Source organism: Eubalaena glacialis, chromosome 1 (genome assembly GCF_028564815.1).
Source record: "Eubalaena glacialis isolate mEubGla1 chromosome 1, mEubGla1.1.hap2.+ XY, whole genome shotgun sequence".
NCBI classification, from domain to species: domain Eukaryota; kingdom Metazoa; phylum Chordata; class Mammalia; order Artiodactyla; family Balaenidae; genus Eubalaena; species Eubalaena glacialis.
The window spans coordinates 30,488,277-30,505,468 of record NC_083716.1 but is presented as its reverse complement, the minus strand read 5'-3'; the positions used below and the strand labels follow the sequence as shown (position 1 = coordinate 30,505,468).

General features: G+C 38.5%; 1 protein-coding gene across 4 annotated transcripts in view; it reads left to right on the top strand.

Annotated features, from left to right (window-relative positions):
• The first annotated feature begins 466 nt into the window (after nucleotides 1-466).
• The window catches only part of R3HCC1L (R3H domain and coiled-coil containing 1 like), a 91,122-nt gene continuing 74,396 nt past the window's right edge, over nucleotides 467-17,192 (top strand). For 2 of the 4 annotated variants that reach the window (XM_061194641.1, XM_061194669.1), the window contains exon 1: nucleotides 467-523. The gene's annotated coding sequence lies outside the window, so the exon portion shown is untranslated. Of the gene's footprint in view, nucleotides 524-1,024; nucleotides 1,064-17,192 lie in introns of those variants that run through there. The other 2 variants (XM_061194660.1, XM_061194651.1) reach the window with 2 other exon arrangements.

Below are 17,192 nucleotides of genomic sequence, written 5' to 3'. Positions count from 1 at the left end.
CACCGGAGAGGAAGAAGGAAAACCTGAATAGTGTCATAAAATAAGTGACAATGTCCAACAGCGTCAAATGGTGCCTAAAGCTTAAGTTAGATGTCATGAGTGATGGCAACAAGACCACGTTCTGTGGGGGCAGAAGCTGCCGGGTAGAGGACGAAGGAAGCGGAGACAGCGAGTTTAGACTAACTTTTTCAAGAAACTTGTCTGTGAAAAGAAGAGGAGGGATGGTATGATTGAGCTGTATGTGAGGAGATTTGTGCCCGTTTACAGCTAAGAGGCAGGAGACGGGTTGAGCAGACAGGCGCGCAAACATCTCCCCCCTCCCGCCATTTTGACTGCCTCCTCCTCCCACGTGACCGGGAGACGGCCCGCGGAGGCCGGCCTCGCGGAAACTACAGCCCCCAGAAGGCCCCGCGGCGCTGGGGGTGGGGGGGCGGAGCCGAGGCCTGGCGCGCGCCCCGACGGTGCGAGCGGAAGAGCTGGAACTTTGAGGAGGCGGCGGATGCGGAGAGTGACTCTGCCGCCGGTAACGATCCGCTCCGCGTCCTTGTCTATCCTTTTCTCCGCACCCTAAGCTGGGGCTCGTCGCTTCCACTTCTCTCTCCACACTTGGCACAAGCTTTCTTTCCCCTTTGTTTGTTACCGGTGTTTTTCTCCTCACTTGAGGCGTGGGGCCGGCCCCCTCCTGGGGCGGAGGTTACTGGGAAGCTCCCGCCCTTCGACCCCTGAGGGCCCTGGGTTGCTGGCGACCCTCTCAAGGCCCTTTTTCCTTCCCAGGGCTGCGTGCTCGCTAGGGGCCCTCTCCCCAGTTACTGTCTGCGGAGGGGCCGTTCCTTTCCTGGTTTCAACAGGTACTGAGCGGGGACGTGGCGACCCCTTTCTCTCCCCAGGGGTACGGGGCTGTGGACGGCGGGGGCCGCCCGAGACGACCCCGGGGCTGCTGGCGATTTCTCTGGAGCGAGTCTGCCGCGCTGCCAGGGAGCCTCGGGCTGTCGGCTGGGAGTGAGCAGTCTAGTAGAGAGGGTGTACTTCCTGGTTTTCTTGGGCCGCCTTCGGAAAACTCCAGGTCCGATTTTTAAAGTTTTCTTTATCAATAAAGCCTCCTCTCAGGGTTGAGTAGGGAAGAAGCACGGGATTTGGAATCTGATGTCCTGGGAGGAGTTTTGGGTATGCCACTTGCTAGACCTGTGATCCTTTGTAGCACATTTACCGCAGCCTCGTTTTCCCAGTCCGAAAAATGGGGGTAATCGTCTTTGGCCTGCCTGCCTTCCGGTGTTATGGGGTTCAGCAGAAGTGACATGTGGGAGAAAGCACGTTTCAAACACAGCAAGCTCACTATCTTTCTGTCTACACGCACTCTCTCTCGCTCCCCTCTTGCTTTGTTATAGCCGTCCTTTCTTCAGTGCTACACGGGTACGAGTATCCCAGAAAGCGCTTAATGTTCCTCACATGTGCTCAGCTGATGCCTGTCTCCAGCTGGTCTGGTGTCTCTTCCCCGTTTTCAGATACTGCTTGTGCTAAACCTAGCTCTGATTCTAATACGGTACCACTATCCTGTGTATACTAGCTGAAACAAGAAATATTGGGGTTATTTTCACCTACCCTAGGTATATGTGTTAGGAGTCTGTGTTACCTTATAGTTAGAATTCAGAATATAAACAGCCAATATTCCAGTCTAGTTTTTATTCTGGCAGTTCAGCTCTGAGACTCCAAGCAGGTGGCTTTTTGTGTTATTTTTCCCCTTGTAGAGAGAGAGGATTTTACAAACAACTGTTTGTGGGTTTGGAGGTATAGTAATGAGGTAATCTTGTATTTATTCTGCAGTCATTGGTTGAAGAATACCTGAATGTGGTTCTGAAAACAAAGAGGATGGCAGTACAGTGACTTAGTTGAATGTACAAAGTTGAACAAATTTGAGTTCAAATCCCGGTGCTGTGACTTCTAGTTTATGACTTTTGGCAAATTATTTCTTCTCCCTAAGCCTGTCTACTAATTTCTAAAATGGAGATGATAGCATTTACCTCACAAGGTGTCTATAAGGATTAAATGAGATGTGAATATAAAGTAGTGCTGGAGTGAGTACGTGCTCATTATTTTGTTGCTGTTGTAATTGATGACTATGATGATGGTAAAAAATGATGGTGATAATTTTAGGTAAAGTATTTTCTTGAGATTCCATTTCTTTTTTGTTGTTGTTGTTTGTAAAATGAGGATAGTTATCCTTAACTCATAAACTTAAAAAAAAAAAGCTGTAAATAGAAGTGCTCAGATTGCAGGTTTTTTTTTTTTAATTTTTTTAAGCAATTGCATTTTATCTAAAGATTATATTAGGCTATTTTTTACTTTTAGAAGTTTCCAAAATGCTCTTGTTGTTGGGGTGTGCTGTTGGACTGGTGCTTCGTTTATAACCCATAGTAAGAATGAAGTTTTCTTTCTGCACATTGGAGCTTGTAGCAGAACAATTATCTGTGTTTATGACTTAGATATTGACTATTTACTAGGACAGAGTTTTTTGGGTTATTTGACATCTTTATTGGAGTATAATTGCTTTACAATGTTGTGTTTCTGCTGTACAACAAAGTGAATCAGCTATATGTATACATATGTCCCCATATCCCCTCCCTCTTGAGCCTCGCTCCCACCCTCCCTATCCCACCCCTCTAGGTGGTCACAAAGCGTCCAGCTGATCTCCCTGTGCTATGCAGCTGCTTCCCACTAGCTATCTATTTTACATTTGGTAGTGTATATATGTCCATGCCACTCTCTCACTTCGTCCTAGCTCCCCCCGCACCCCGTCCTCAAGTCTGTTCTCTACATCTGCGTCTTTATTCCTGCCCTGCCCCTAGGTTCATCAGTACCGTTTTTTTAGATTCCATATATATACGTTAGCATACGGTATTTGTTTTTCTCTTTCTGACTTACTTCACTTTGTATGACAGACTCTAGGTCCATCCACCTCACTACAAATAACTCAGTTTTGTTTCTTTTTATGGCTGATTAATATTTCATTGTATATATGTGCCACACCTTCTTTATCCATTCCTCTGTTGATGGACACTTAGGTTGCTTCCATGTCCTGGCTATTGTAAATAGTGCTGCAGTGAACATTGTGGTACATGTCTCTTTTTGAATTATGGTTTTCTCAGGGTATATGCCCAGTAGTGGGATTGCTGGGTCATATGGTAGTTCTATTTTTAGTTGTTTAAGGAACCTCCATACTGTTCTCCATAGTGGCTGTATCAATTTACATTCCCACCAACAGTGCAGGAGGGTTCCCTTTTCTCCACACCCTCTCCAGCATTTATTGTTTGTAGATTTTTTGACGCTGGCCATTCTCACTGGTGTGAGGTGATACCTCATTGTAGTTTTGATTTGCATTTATCTAATGATTGGTGATGTTGAGCATCTTTTCATGTGTTTGTTGGCAACCTGTGTGTCTTTGGAGAAATGTCTATTTAGGTCTTCCGCCCATTTTTGGATTGGGTTGTTTGTTTTTTTGATATTGAGCTGCATGAGCTGCTTGTATATTTTGGAGATTAATCCTTTGTCAGTTGCTTCATTTGCAAATATTTTCTCCCATTCTGAGGGTTGTCTTTGTCTTGTTTATGGTTTCCTTTGCTGTGCAAAAGTTTCATTAGGTCCCATTTGTTTATTTTTGTTTTTATTTCCATTACTCTAGGAGGTGGATCAAAAAAGATCTTGCTGTGATTTATGTAGGACCGAGTTTTATAGAGCATTTTTTGTTGGTTCCGCATCCTCCCCGCCTTTCTTTTTTTAAAAGCCAGAGTATTTGACTGTAAAAGTTCAATCTAGTGGGTAGTGTCCAGAAGATTTGGTGACCCTCATTTTTGAAAGTGGAAACAGTGACAGGTGCTGATGGTGGCACTGGTGTGTGTGTATCTGCAAGGAGTGAGAGTTCAGAGAAACCAAGGAGGAATGCCTAAGAGAGAAAACTGATGTGTTGGTCAAAGCAAAGTCTTAGAGTTAAGAATTGAAATGTTTACTTTTCATTCCTTCAGATGCTGTGTTGACTACAAGATGTCTGCAGATGCAAATGTTTCCTTTACTTTTATTATGTGGTTTTCCCTGGCTCCACTTTGCCAGTTTCATCCTGACTTATATAGTTAAGAATCAGCAAGATAACTATTTTTTTTTCCTACAGACTTGTGTATAAACTATGACAGTAGAGAGTCATTTCCATTAAAATCTACTTTGTGTGCTATAATGTGTTAGTTTTTCCTTTATGTTTCCTAAATGTTTTAAACATTTTTGTTCTTGATTGGTTTTTACTTGAGTTTTTGGAAGGTAGACCCATTTTCAGGCTTAGTGAAAGATGGTATTATTATTATTACTATATTTAATTTTATTATTATATTTTTTCTTATAGTCATGAATTTTGGTGATACATATATATTCATTCCCAAAATGCTTCACATGATCACTGTATTTTTTTGTTAGTCAAGGTTAAGTTTGTTGACTGTGACCATTGAACCCTGAAAAACAACAAAATTAATTGGCTAATATTTTTGAATCTGTGACCCTGTCCTCATTAGCTCCATAAGCTCAGTGTTCACAAAATATCTCACCAGAATGAATGGTGAGACTGGTATATTGTTGATTTGGCACTTGTGCACTCATTAGACATAATGGAAGTAAATGAACTAGTGCCAGAAGTAAAAGTATAGATTTTTAATTATAAACCTATAATACAAGACTAGCCCTCACACTGTGTATAAAACTGGTGACCTGTAGGATGATCTTTGACAATCACTAACCTGAACTATAATTTAGACGTTTCTTTTAGTTGTTGAATTGTATTGGTTGCAGGCTTCCCACCCACAGGAGAAGTGAGAAGAAATGGAACTAGGCTGTTCATGTCTTGAAAGAGAACCCTACTTCTACTATTGCCACCCACCAGAAAATGTGCTCTTACCTAGTGGGGAAAAAAAACATTTAGAGTTTTCTGTTAATGAGCCCAGTAGGATGGATGAAGCCCGGGTAACTCCTAAGAGCTTATTGAATTACAGAGAAATTCCAGTTGTCAGAGGTTTAGATAGGAGAGAAGTTATAGGGTATTGCTTTGCAGCGGTAAGCCTGCATTTGAAGAGGATTTTCTCCTCTCAATAAAACATGGACCAGTTGCTCCCAGTTTGTGGTGTGTATTTTTCACGATCTCATGCTAGCCTTCTGTCTAGTTTTTCATTCTTCAGATTTGCTCTTCAGTTTCATTACTATCTGTTGTCCCTCTTGTATCTTTTTTTTTTTTTTTTTTTAATGTCAAACATGGCTGGTTTTGGACTAGGGATAAAAACAGAGAAGCACTGTTGGAAACAGCAGGTTCTGGTGTCTAGTATTCTGAGGTTCCCAAATAACACGGGTTAACCTGTGCATATGATGATAATGGATTTCTGGAATGGGCAAGTGGCTGACAGTTCATGACTGTTAAACCTGGTGCAGAGGCAAAAATACGGGCAAATGGTGTGTGGTGCTCCTTAATATCAGGTTTGCCTCTTAGGAAAAAATATGTGTAGTGTTAATACTGGCTTGCATCTGGGCTGTTTCAAGTTCTTTGCCGTGGAATACCAGAAGAGTATTAAAGAAGGGAAGCACTTGGATTTAAATCTTCACCTCTCAAATTGATACCAATAATCCTGTTTGTTTTTTCTTATCATCTGTAAAATAGAGTTAATAATACCAAGCCTGCTTATTTATAAAGATTAGAGGGAAAAGTTAACAAGAATTTCTTGGAAATGGGGTAACTATAGGGGAGAGGCTTATAGAAAGGCAGAGTCTGAGAGGGGAAAACACACACACTGGGGTGGGTCACTTAGGGAGAGATAGAAAGAGGAATACACACACACCAAAGGCAGAGAGTGAGGGTCAGTCAGAGATAGAGAGGGGACATCGGAAACACTGAGAGGGACAGTCAGACTGAGACATTTAGAGTTAGAAAGAAGGGTAATCAGAGATGTAGAGAGAAGGGCTGACTTAGAAATGACAGGTGGATGCAGGGAGAGAGCTGGAGAAAGAGAGACTGTGAGGGGGAACAACCAGGAGAGCATGACCAAGAGATGGGAGCTTATTGAGTTAGTTTTTGTCTGTTATTTGGGGAGATCTTGTAGACATTTGTAATTAGCCAGGAAAGGGAAGAAATGCAGATATTAATAGTAAATCAAGTAACATGTTTATGCAGTTTTTATTACACTAAAATTTTCCCTTAAACACTAACTTTATTTTGCATATTAAACATATAAACACCAAGCCAACTTTTGTTACAGGCTTGTTGACTACTTACTTGACCCCTTCATAGTATAGTTTAAACACATTTTAAAAAATGAAATAAAATGATTATTTTCTTTTTTAGAAATATTTTTTCTTAAAAAAATCTAATATATGCTTACTGTAGAAAACTTGGGAGATACAGAAAAATTTAAAGAACAACAAAACTCATAATCTTGCAATCTAAGCAACACATAATGAGGCCTGCATTTTTCATGTTTTCTTAGTCTTTTTTTTTTTAGGTATTTATTAAAGCTCTTCTTCTTTCCTAACAGAACCAAAAAGCTGTTTATAAGTCCAAAATCATTTTTTAAAAATTAATTAATTAATTAATTAATTTTTGGCTTCGTTGGGTCTTCATTGCTGCATGTGGGCTTTCTCTAGTTGTGGCGAGCAGGGGCTACTCTTTGTTGCGGGCTTCTCATTGTGGTGGCTTCTCGTTACAGAGCACGGGCTCTAGGCGCACAGGCTTCAGTAGCTGTGGCACGCGGGCTCAGTAGTTGTGGCTGGCGGGCTCAGTGGTTGTGGCACACAGGCTTAGTTGCTCTGTGGCATGTGGGATCTTCCCGGACCAGGGCTCGAACCCGTGTTCCCTGCATTGGCAGGTGGATTCTTAACCACTGTGCCACCAGGGAAGTCTCCAAAATCATTTTTAAATTAACTATTTGTGGTGGAGTTAACTTTATATTCCTATTTTGGCACTTAGGTACTTCCATAAACTATAGTATTTGTGTACCTATTTTTATTTCCTACCTCCCTAGGTTAGATTAATAACTAGACTATCTGTTATTCGTATTTGTGTTTTAGACTAACAAAGTGTCTTACATATAGTAAGTACTCAGAATATATTTGAGATGAATTGTTAAGTTCTCTAATTAGAAACTTTCTTATTTAAATAGTCTGTCCAATTTCTCATTGGCAGACTGGTCTTCCTTAATGTTGAGAAAAGCTTGATTTTAGGCTGTGTGTGTGTGTGTGTGTGTTTAATATGAAGTTACTGAACTAGAAAAGGGGTGCTTTTTCCGGTTAGCTTTTGTCATGTAGCAAGCCACTCTGAAATTTAGTGATGTATCGATAAAACAGCATTTTATTACACTATGGATTCTGCCAGAATTCAGACAGAGCAGTGTGGAGATGGCTTGAACCTTAGCTAGAAAGGCTTGAAAGCTGGTGGTAATTTTGTGGCTGGAAACTAGAATCTGGAGGCTTCTCCACTCATGTGCCTCATGATTGAAGTTGACTGTCCCCTGGAACACCTACATATGGTTTCTCCACATAGACTAATCGGGCTTCTTCACAGCATGGTGGTGGCTGTTTTCTAAGAGTAAGCATCCCAAGAGAACCAAGTGGAAGCTGTGTTGCCTTTTGTTACCTGGACTTGGAAGTCATGTAGTGACACAAGTTTGCCATATTCAAGGAGGCAGCAGTGGTTACACTGAACCCACTTCTCACAGGAGGAGTGTCAGAGTCAACCTTGTAAGAAAAACATTGGAGGTAATGGAAGTGGGGGATAGGTGCCATCTTTGGGAAAGACGGTTGGTCACAAGCAGTTACCGGACTGGGAAATAGTAAGTTAAAAAATGAGTTAATAAAACATCACTTTCTGAATGTTAGTGAGTAAGTATCCTATTGCATATTAGTAATGTTAATTGTGTTTAGTTTAAAAACTTACACTAAACTTTTAAAGGCTTTTAAACTCAAAGCTATTTCAAGTTACTTCCTTGACTTTTAGACTCTGAACAAAATCTTCTTTCTTTCTTTAACCCAGCTTGCAAGTTGGTGAGTTTCTATACTTTGTTCTATCCCCTTTTAAAATGCAACGGAGTCTTATTTTGTAAATAATCAGTTACATGTAAATAATATGATACTGTAGAAAATTTGGAAAATCAGGAAAGAAACAAAATAAACTTATAATCTCACCTTTCAGATGTAATCAATTAGAAGTACATAATTTCTTATCCATGGTTCCTAAATTCAAACTGTTGTGAAGATGGAAAGTTTTTAAGAAGTTTGTAGCAACCTCAGTTGGCAGCAAAAGCCAGTCTGCACTGATATAAGGCTATTTGTAGTCTTTATTTATCATATGTAGTATAGTGATTTACACTTTTTTCCACAAAAATTTCAACTTGTTTAATTACAGAGTGTTGCCCCAGACGCTGGTTAGAATATTTTGTAACACATAGAATATGTACCATGTTAACCTTTCTAAAAACCTGAAAAATTTTTCTGAATTCTGAAGCCTGTCTGACCCCCAGGAGTTTTGGATAGGGGATTTTTGGACTGGAATTAAAAACCTAGTGCTAGGAAAAGATAAATTTATTAACCTCCTTTAGTGGTTCTAAACTTTTTTATCATATGAATCTTCTCAGAACTTTTCTGCTTTCATTTCACATTTTTATTTTAGGAGAAGACCCAGAAGAAAAAGAAATAGTCTTGATTTGTTTATATGATCGGTAGTTCTCTGCATCCATCCCAGATAACTGTTTCAAACTCAGGGTGACCATCTTTCAATACATTCAGAATTTCCAGGCCTCTTGACTCTTCTGGTGTAAGAGCCAGTGATGTAGTGAATACTGGAGTTTGACGAGCCCAGTAGGTCTTGGTTTTTGCCACCAATATTGTTAATGTGACATTGCTATTCTTTCCTTTTTTGCCATAGTGTTTTTTTTTTTTTTTTTTTTTTTGTACTGTGCTTCTTGTTTGTTTCCTTGAGTAGTCTGAAACTTTTCTTTGCCTCTGACACTTGAGTTCAAGGTTGAGGAATTTATCTTTAACTCCATAATGTCAGATAGTTTTAATTTTTAAAGTATTTTCTTATTACTATTATCACAAGTTCAGTATGTGCTCATTATCAAGGATTTGGAAAATATAGCCATATTTTCACAACTTGGAAGTAACTGTTAACATTGAGGTTTATTTCCTTCCACTCTATTTTCTGTGTATGTATATTAATGTAACACACACACAGACTTACATTGGAATCTCTTGCTATTGTACATAAATTTTGTATTCTGCTTTTTAAAAAACATAACATGTTTATTAATAGTGTCTAGGTCTGTTTCTGGAGTGAGCATGAATTATATTACTGGACAGTGACCTTTAAATTTGTATTCATTTTGTGCAGGAACCTAGGCGACAGGTTCAAATTTTGGCATTGCCACTGCCGCACTGAAAACTGGGGCAGGTTATAGGATATCTCTGGGCTTCCATTGTGTCAGCCGTCAAATGAACTTTTCAAGGTATTTGATGCAACAATCTGATGAAAGTTAACCCACTCCTTGGAAAATCACTCATACAAAAGAAGTCTTTGGTCAAATTTTTTTTAATTGCAGTATAATTGACTAACAATATTATGTTAGTTTCAGGTATACAACATAGTGACTTGACAGTTTTATACATTACAAAATGATCATGATAATAAGTCTAGCTACAATCTGTCACCATACAAAGTTATTACAGTATTATTGACTGTATGCCCTATGCTGTATATTACATCCTTGTGACATTTATTTTATAATTAGAATTTTGTATCTTAATCCCCTTCACCTATTTCACCCGTCACTCCCCACCACTCTCCCTTTTGGCAACCACCATTTTGTTCTCTATATTTTTGAGCCTGTTTCTATTTTGTTGTGTTTGTTCATTTGTTTTGTTTTTTAGATTCCACATATAAGTGAAATCATACAGTATTTGTCTTTCTCAGTCTGACTTATTTCACTTAGCATAATACTCTTTATGTCCATCCATGTTGTCACAAATGGCAAGATTTCATTCTTTTTTTAATGGCTGAATAATATTTAATTGTAAAAATGCCACAAGTTCTTTATCCATTCATCTGTTGATGGACATTTAGGTTGTTTCCATGTCTTGGCTGTTGTAAATAAGGTTGCAGTGAACATTGTACATATACCTTTTTGAATTAGTATTTTTGTTTTCCTTGGATAAATACCCAGAAGTGGAATTACTGTATCATATGGTAGTTCTATTTTTAATTTTTTGTGGAACCTCCATAGTGGTTGTACCAATTTACATTCCCACCAACAGTGCACGAGGTTTCCCTTTTCTCCACATCCTCGCAACACTTGTTACTTCTTGTCTTTTTGATTATGGCTATTCTGACAGGTGTGAGGTAGTATCTCATTGTGGTTTTGATTTACATTTCCCTGATGGTTAGTGGTGTTGAACATCTTTTCATGTGCCTGTTGGCCAACTGTATGTCTTTGGAAGAATGTCAGTTTAGGTCCTCTGCCCATTTTTAAATTTTTGACATTGAGTTGTACGAGTTCTTCATATATTTTAGATATTAACTCCTTATCGAACATATCATTTGCAAATATCTTCTCCCATTCAGTAGGTTGCCTTTTCATTTTGCTGATGCTTTGCAAAAGCTTTGCAAAAGCTTTTGAGTTTGATGTAGTCCCATTTGTTTATTTTTGGTTTTGTTGCCCTTGCCTAAGGAAGCAGATCCAAAAAAATATTGCTAAGACTGATGTCAGAGAGCATGCTGCCTGTGTTTTCTTCTAGCAGTTTTATGGTTTCAGGTCTTACATTTAAGACTTTAATCCATTTTGAGTTTATTTTTGTATTTGGTGTAAGAAAGAGGTCAGGTTATATTCTCTTGCATGTGGGTGTCCAGTTTTCCCAACATCGTTTATTGAAGAGACTATATTTTCCCCATTCTTGCCTCCGGTGTCATAGACTAATTGACCATATAAGTGTGGGTTTATTTCTGGGCTCTCTATTTTGTTACATAGTCTGGTCAATCTTTGCAATTCTTCCCATTCTACTAGATGAACTATATGTTGAGGAATGCAAAATATAGCAGTATCTATTTGAGGTTATTAGGGCTTCATGGAAGAGGAGGATCTTGAAGGAAGTGATAGAATGACAGATTGACTTTAGAGGGATAGAATGACAAATTGACTTGAGAGGACAGAAGAAAATTCCACATAGGGTGATGAGACGTTAGAAGCAAAAAGGTACAATATATGTGAACTGAATGAGACAAAAAGGGTATTTTAACAATATTGCACAAATGGAAGGTTTGATTTTACTGATGATGGTGAGTAGTAAAGAGATGTGATTTGTTAGGTTTACATGTCTATGGGGATAATGAAGAATTAATGGGAAGCTTTGAAGGCTAGGCTGAAGAACTTAGATTTGATCCTATAGATGATGGTATTTTTGTTGAAAGTCATATGATGAAAACAGTATTTGAGAAAGATTGTCCCGGTAGCTTTGTGGGATAACCTCAAGTAGGGAGTGGCTCTAGGGTATCTCAATAGGACAATCATGGAATAATATGGAAATAGAAAACATGATAGCTCTTGTGGAGGAAGAGCAATAAGAATGGGGTTAGAAAAGCTGAAAGAGTCGGAATACCTCAAAGTTTTGAGCCTGACAAATCAAGTGTATTGTGGTGTCTTTTTTCTTCAGATTTTTTTGATGTGGACCATTTTTAAAGTCTTTATTGAATTCGTTACAGTATTGCTTCTGTTTTTTATTTTTTTAGTTTTATTTATTTATTTATTTATTTATGGCTGTGTTGGGTCTTCGTTTCTGTGCAAGGGCTTTCTCTAGCTGCGGCAAGTGGGGGCCACTCTTCATCGCAGTGCGCGGGCCTCTCACTATCGCGGCCTCTCTTGTTGCGGAGCACAGGCTTCAGATGCGCAGGCTCAGTAATTGTGGCTCACGGGCCTAGTTGCTCCGCGGCATGTGGGATCTTCCCAGACCAGGTCTCGAATCCGTGTCCCCTGCACTGGCAGGCAGATTCTCAACCACTGCGCCACCAGGGAAGCCCCGCTTCTGTTTTTTAATGTTTGGTTTTTTGGCCTCGAGGCATGCGGGATCCTAGCTCCCCGACCAGGGATTGAACATGCACCCCCTGCATTGGAAGGCGAAGTCCCAACCACTGGACCACCAGGGAAGTCCCTATTGTGGTGTCTTGATAATGACATTATCTGAGAAAGGATCTCAGATAGGTCTAGGGAGAAAGATAATGGGTTCAACTTCTAATACAAGTTTTAGGTATTAGATAATTTGAGTGGTAGTTGAAAAAATCTGGTGCTTTAAAAATAAAGAACTTAATAATATAAATGAATGCTGTCCCTTTGAAAGTAATCCATTTTTAAGACCATGCATTTATTCTAGCAAATAAATATTCTTTGGAATTTGTCTTTTGGAACTGCTTTCAGAACCAATAGAACCATATAAGAAAACCAGTCTCATTACTTTATGGTCATATCTTTTGTGCCCAAGAGTATTATCTTGCTTGATCACTCATCTTATTTACCATTTTTATTTCTAAGTGATATTTGACAGTTCCTAAAAGGTAATCTGCAGAGGCATGAAATTTATTACCATGGTAGATATTTAAATAACTATCATCGTTGCTGAGGACAACCTTAAAAAGCTGTGATAGCATCCTTAGAAAAGGTGCTAGTGCACGATGGTTAAGAGGGTGGGTTCTGGAAGCCTAGATTTGAATGATCTCTTTAGTACATTAGTCTTGTGTATTGAGTAAGTTACTTAACTTGTCTGGGTCTCAGTTTCCTCATTTTTAAAATGAGGATGGTGATAATATGCCCTACTTCATAGGATTATTGTGAGGGTTAGCTCTTAGGACAATGCCTGGCAAATACTAAAAGCTCAGTAAATATTAGCTGTTTATTACCATCACAACAACTACCACTACTGCTACCACCACCACTTTGGCTATTTATCTTTTTTGTTTTAAAAATCACTTGTGTTCCTGTTTAATTATGTCTTGTACAAATGGAATGATAGACAGCTGGAGATAAAAGTAGAGCTCAAGATAAATGATCAGACATATAGTGATGAGGTGTTTTAGAATGTTTGATCTAGAACTTAGTGGGAGAAGAGCAGAAAAGACCAAGGATGGAATATTGGGGAATATTCTTAGTAAGGGAGTGGGAGGCAGAAAATGAGCCAGCAGAAGGGCAGTGGAAGATTGTTTAGAGAACGAAAGAAAACAAGGAGTGTACATTAGTATAGAGGTTATATTAATTAGGATTAGATTTGGTTGCAACCAAATAACAGAGACTTAAGCATGATAGATTTCATTTCTCTCGATGTCACGAATTCCAGGAGTAGTCTAGGACTGTTGTGGTTTATCATGGTGTCATGTTGTTGCTCCACTGTGCATGGATTCACTTGATGGTCTAAGATGGCTATTGGAGTTCCAGCCTTTTCATCCACGTTCGAACCAGCAGAAAGGAGGAAGAGAAGAACATATCTTTAAGAACATACCCTTTAAGGATACTTCCTGAAAGTTATATGTACCACTTTTGCTCATATTCCATTGGTCACATAGCCACATCTTCCTGCAGGAGAGGTTGGGAAATGTAAGCTATTTTGAATGGTCAGTGCCTGGGAAGAAAAAACAGGAACAATAAGGATAATCCAAGGGTAGCTAGATGAGGATTATCGGGTAGATAACAGAGTTAATTGTCTTTAGGATAGTTTAATTCATTATTGGTAATCCTTGATAAGAGTTTCAGTACTTGGGAAAACTATGAGTATGAAACTACTCTTATCAAATTGCATCAACAGTACTTTGTTTTTAGGGTGTACTCCCTTCATGAATCCCTACTTAATTAGGATTATCAGTCTCTTATAATGAAGAAGATTATGGGTATGTATATATATGTATGCACGTGTGACATATACATATATATTATATATATAATATATATATCTTCTCACTTAACATTAGTGTTTGCCAGAATTTCTTCATATGGCAACAGCATGCAGTAAAATTGATGATAATTAAGCCTCTGATATCTTTCTTTAGTTGTTTTAAGCTTCTAATTTTACCTAGCCTTCTATCCACTCTCCAATTTGGTTGTTTTGGGCCACTGTTTTTAATCTGTCTCTGTCCTTTTATATTACCACTCTCTCTCACTGCTGTTAATACTTCCCAAAATAGATAAATGAGCATATTTAATTAAATGTGTTATTTGCACTCTCCTGATCATTAATGAATTTGTAAGTAAGGTCAGACCTACAGTCTTCCTAGTATTACCATGACTGAATTCTCTCTATCCACTAAATTGGTAATTATTTGCTTTAAAGTTTTTTTTTTATTTTTAAAGCTTCCATATTTTGTATGTTTATGTTCTTTTACTGTTGGAAATATGAAGGTCTTCTAACAAAAAGGGGGATATGTTTTCCCTAGGATTTTTGTCCCTTTCAATTGAAAATGTTTTATTTATATATTTTTGAATGATGAACAATATATTTAAGATGAGAAGTTCATATGTTGCTATTTATATTTTGTCAACAGACATATAGTTTAAAATAGATGTAGTTTAAAAAGGATTTATAACAAAATATAGTGAATAGTTACTGTGTCATTCCTGCCCACTCTCTCTAGTAACCACTTTCAATTCCTTAAGCTGTTCCTTCTTGCATTTACATATCTCCATATTTTAAAATAATATGTGTGTAATGCTGTCTTTTGATTCACCAATTTATTCATTATATGTTATGTTTCTATTATGATAGAGAAAGTTTTATTCTTATAAATTTATTTATTTATTTATTTATGGCTGCATTGGGTCTTCGTTGCTGCGCGCGGGCTTTCTTTAGTTGGAGTGAGCGGGGGTTACTCTTCGTTGCGGTGCGGTGACTTCTCTTGTTGCGGAGCACGGGCCCTAGGCGCGTGGGCTTCAGTAGTTGTGGCATGCAGGCTCAGTAGTTGTGGCTCATGGGCTCTAGAGCGCAGATAAAGTAGTTGTGACACATGGGCTTAGTTCCTCCGTGACAGGTTGGGTTCTTCCCAGACCAGGGCTTGAGCCCGTGTCCCCTGCCTTGGCAGGCGGATTCTTAATCACTGTGCCACCAGGGAAGCCCAGTTTTATTGTTCTTAAACCACAATCACCACTGCTACTCCTCCCCTGGCCTCCCAGTTTCTGTTACAATATTTGGTTAAATCAAATAGTTAATGTTGTGTTTACATTATTATGTCTGTGCAAATTTTATTTGCTTATAGTGTCTTAAATAGTGGCCTCTAAGTGCAGTTTTCCACAAGGTCAGTGACAGTAATCTGTCATTTCAAATTTTCTTTCTTTTTTAAAAAAATTCTTGGAAATTTCTCTTCTGGAGACTTTCTTTGTCCTCCTGTCTGAGCCTACTATTTGGGCCTGCTGCACAGCTCTTTTCCTGGGATGATTTTCCTTTGTTGTCGTCCTTAGACTTTTCTCTGTTTTGGGTATGATTCCCAATATTGTTGGAACTCTTATCTTTTTCATTTACCCTCTTGCTTGAGTGGAGCACATCCTCTAGTAGTTGTGTTGTATTAAAAATATGGTACTATGGCAGAGAGCCTGGGGATGACTGCCTTCAACATGCCTGTCTCTGTCACAAAGCTTTAATCTGAAATGGTTGCATTCTACTTCTAGCTCACAGTTAGCATCCTGGAATTCCCATTCACCAATATTCCTTCACTTCTCTCTTGTGTTGGATATCCTGTTTTCCATATCCCGTGTCTTTCTTTGTTTTGATTTATGTACTTGATATATGTGCCAGGTACTGTGCTAACGTCTTTTTTCTGTTTAATTTATGTTGACATTATTTCACACTACAGAAAATTACAAGAATATACAAAAAATTTACCCAGATACCCCAAATGTTGACACTTTACTGTATTTCCTTTCTCCCTCTCTTTCCCCCAACCTGCAATATTTGTTTCTTGAACTGTTTGAGAGTAAGATACAGACCTATTCCCCTGTATACTTAAATACTTCAGAGTGCATTTTCTAAAAACAAGGACATTCTTGTATGAATGCCCAGTACAGTTGTCAAAATCAGGAAATTAACATTGATTTAATATTATTATGTAGTCCACAGACTTTTTCACATTTCACTCATTGTTCCAATAATGTACTGTTTTATAGCAGAAGAAAATTCTGGCCCATGAAGTGTATTCAGTTGTCATGTCTCTTTAGTTTCCTTTAATCTGGAGCATTTCCTCAGTCTTTGTTTTTGCATGAGATTGACATTTTTGAAGAGTACAGGCCAGTTATTTTGTAAAATGCTTGTAATTTGGGTATATCTGCTGTTTTCTCATGACTGGATTCAGGTTATCCATTTCTGGCAGGAGTACCACAGAAGTAATGTTATGTTTCTCAGGGCATCATGTCAGGAGGCACAGGATGTTGAAATATTAGTAATGTGATCTTGGATCACTTCATTAAGGTAGTATCTGCCAGGTTTTCCACTATTTTTCCTTTTATAATTTTTCTTGGTGGTAAAATATACATAACATAAAATTTTATCACTTTAACCATTTTTAAGTGTACAGTTCAGTGGGATTAAGTGCATTGACATTTTGTTTGTAATTTTGAGGCATCTTTGCAAAAATACTTCGAGATTTTATAAATATCCTGTTACTCCTTGAACTTTTGCTCACTAACTTTAGTATCCATTGGTGATTTCTGCCTGAATCATTTTCATGATGGTTCCTAAATGGTGATTTTCTAATTCCATCATGTCTTCTACACTTATTTATAATACTTTATTTCATTATTTATTTTGACGCTGTTCCTGATTTGGTCAGTGGGAGCCCCATTCAAGCTGATTCCTGTCTCCTTTGGCCTTGCCCTTGTCATTCTTGGAGCACTTCCTCACTTTTTACCACAAGATGTTCTAGGCTTATCTTGCACTCTCCCAGCCTGAGTCCTACAGTAAGTTATTTCCTCAAAGAGCTCTGGTTTGTTTTAGTAGAGAATGGCTCTATAAGCCAGGATCTGGACTCTAGATGTCCATTGACAGTGCTGCTGGGTGTCAGTATCATTGCTTTTAGGTCCTTTCAGTAGGCATCTAGGAAATAGAAATATGTGATATGTGTGTGTGTCCACACACACTCATATAAATCTTTATCTGTCTCCTGAAAG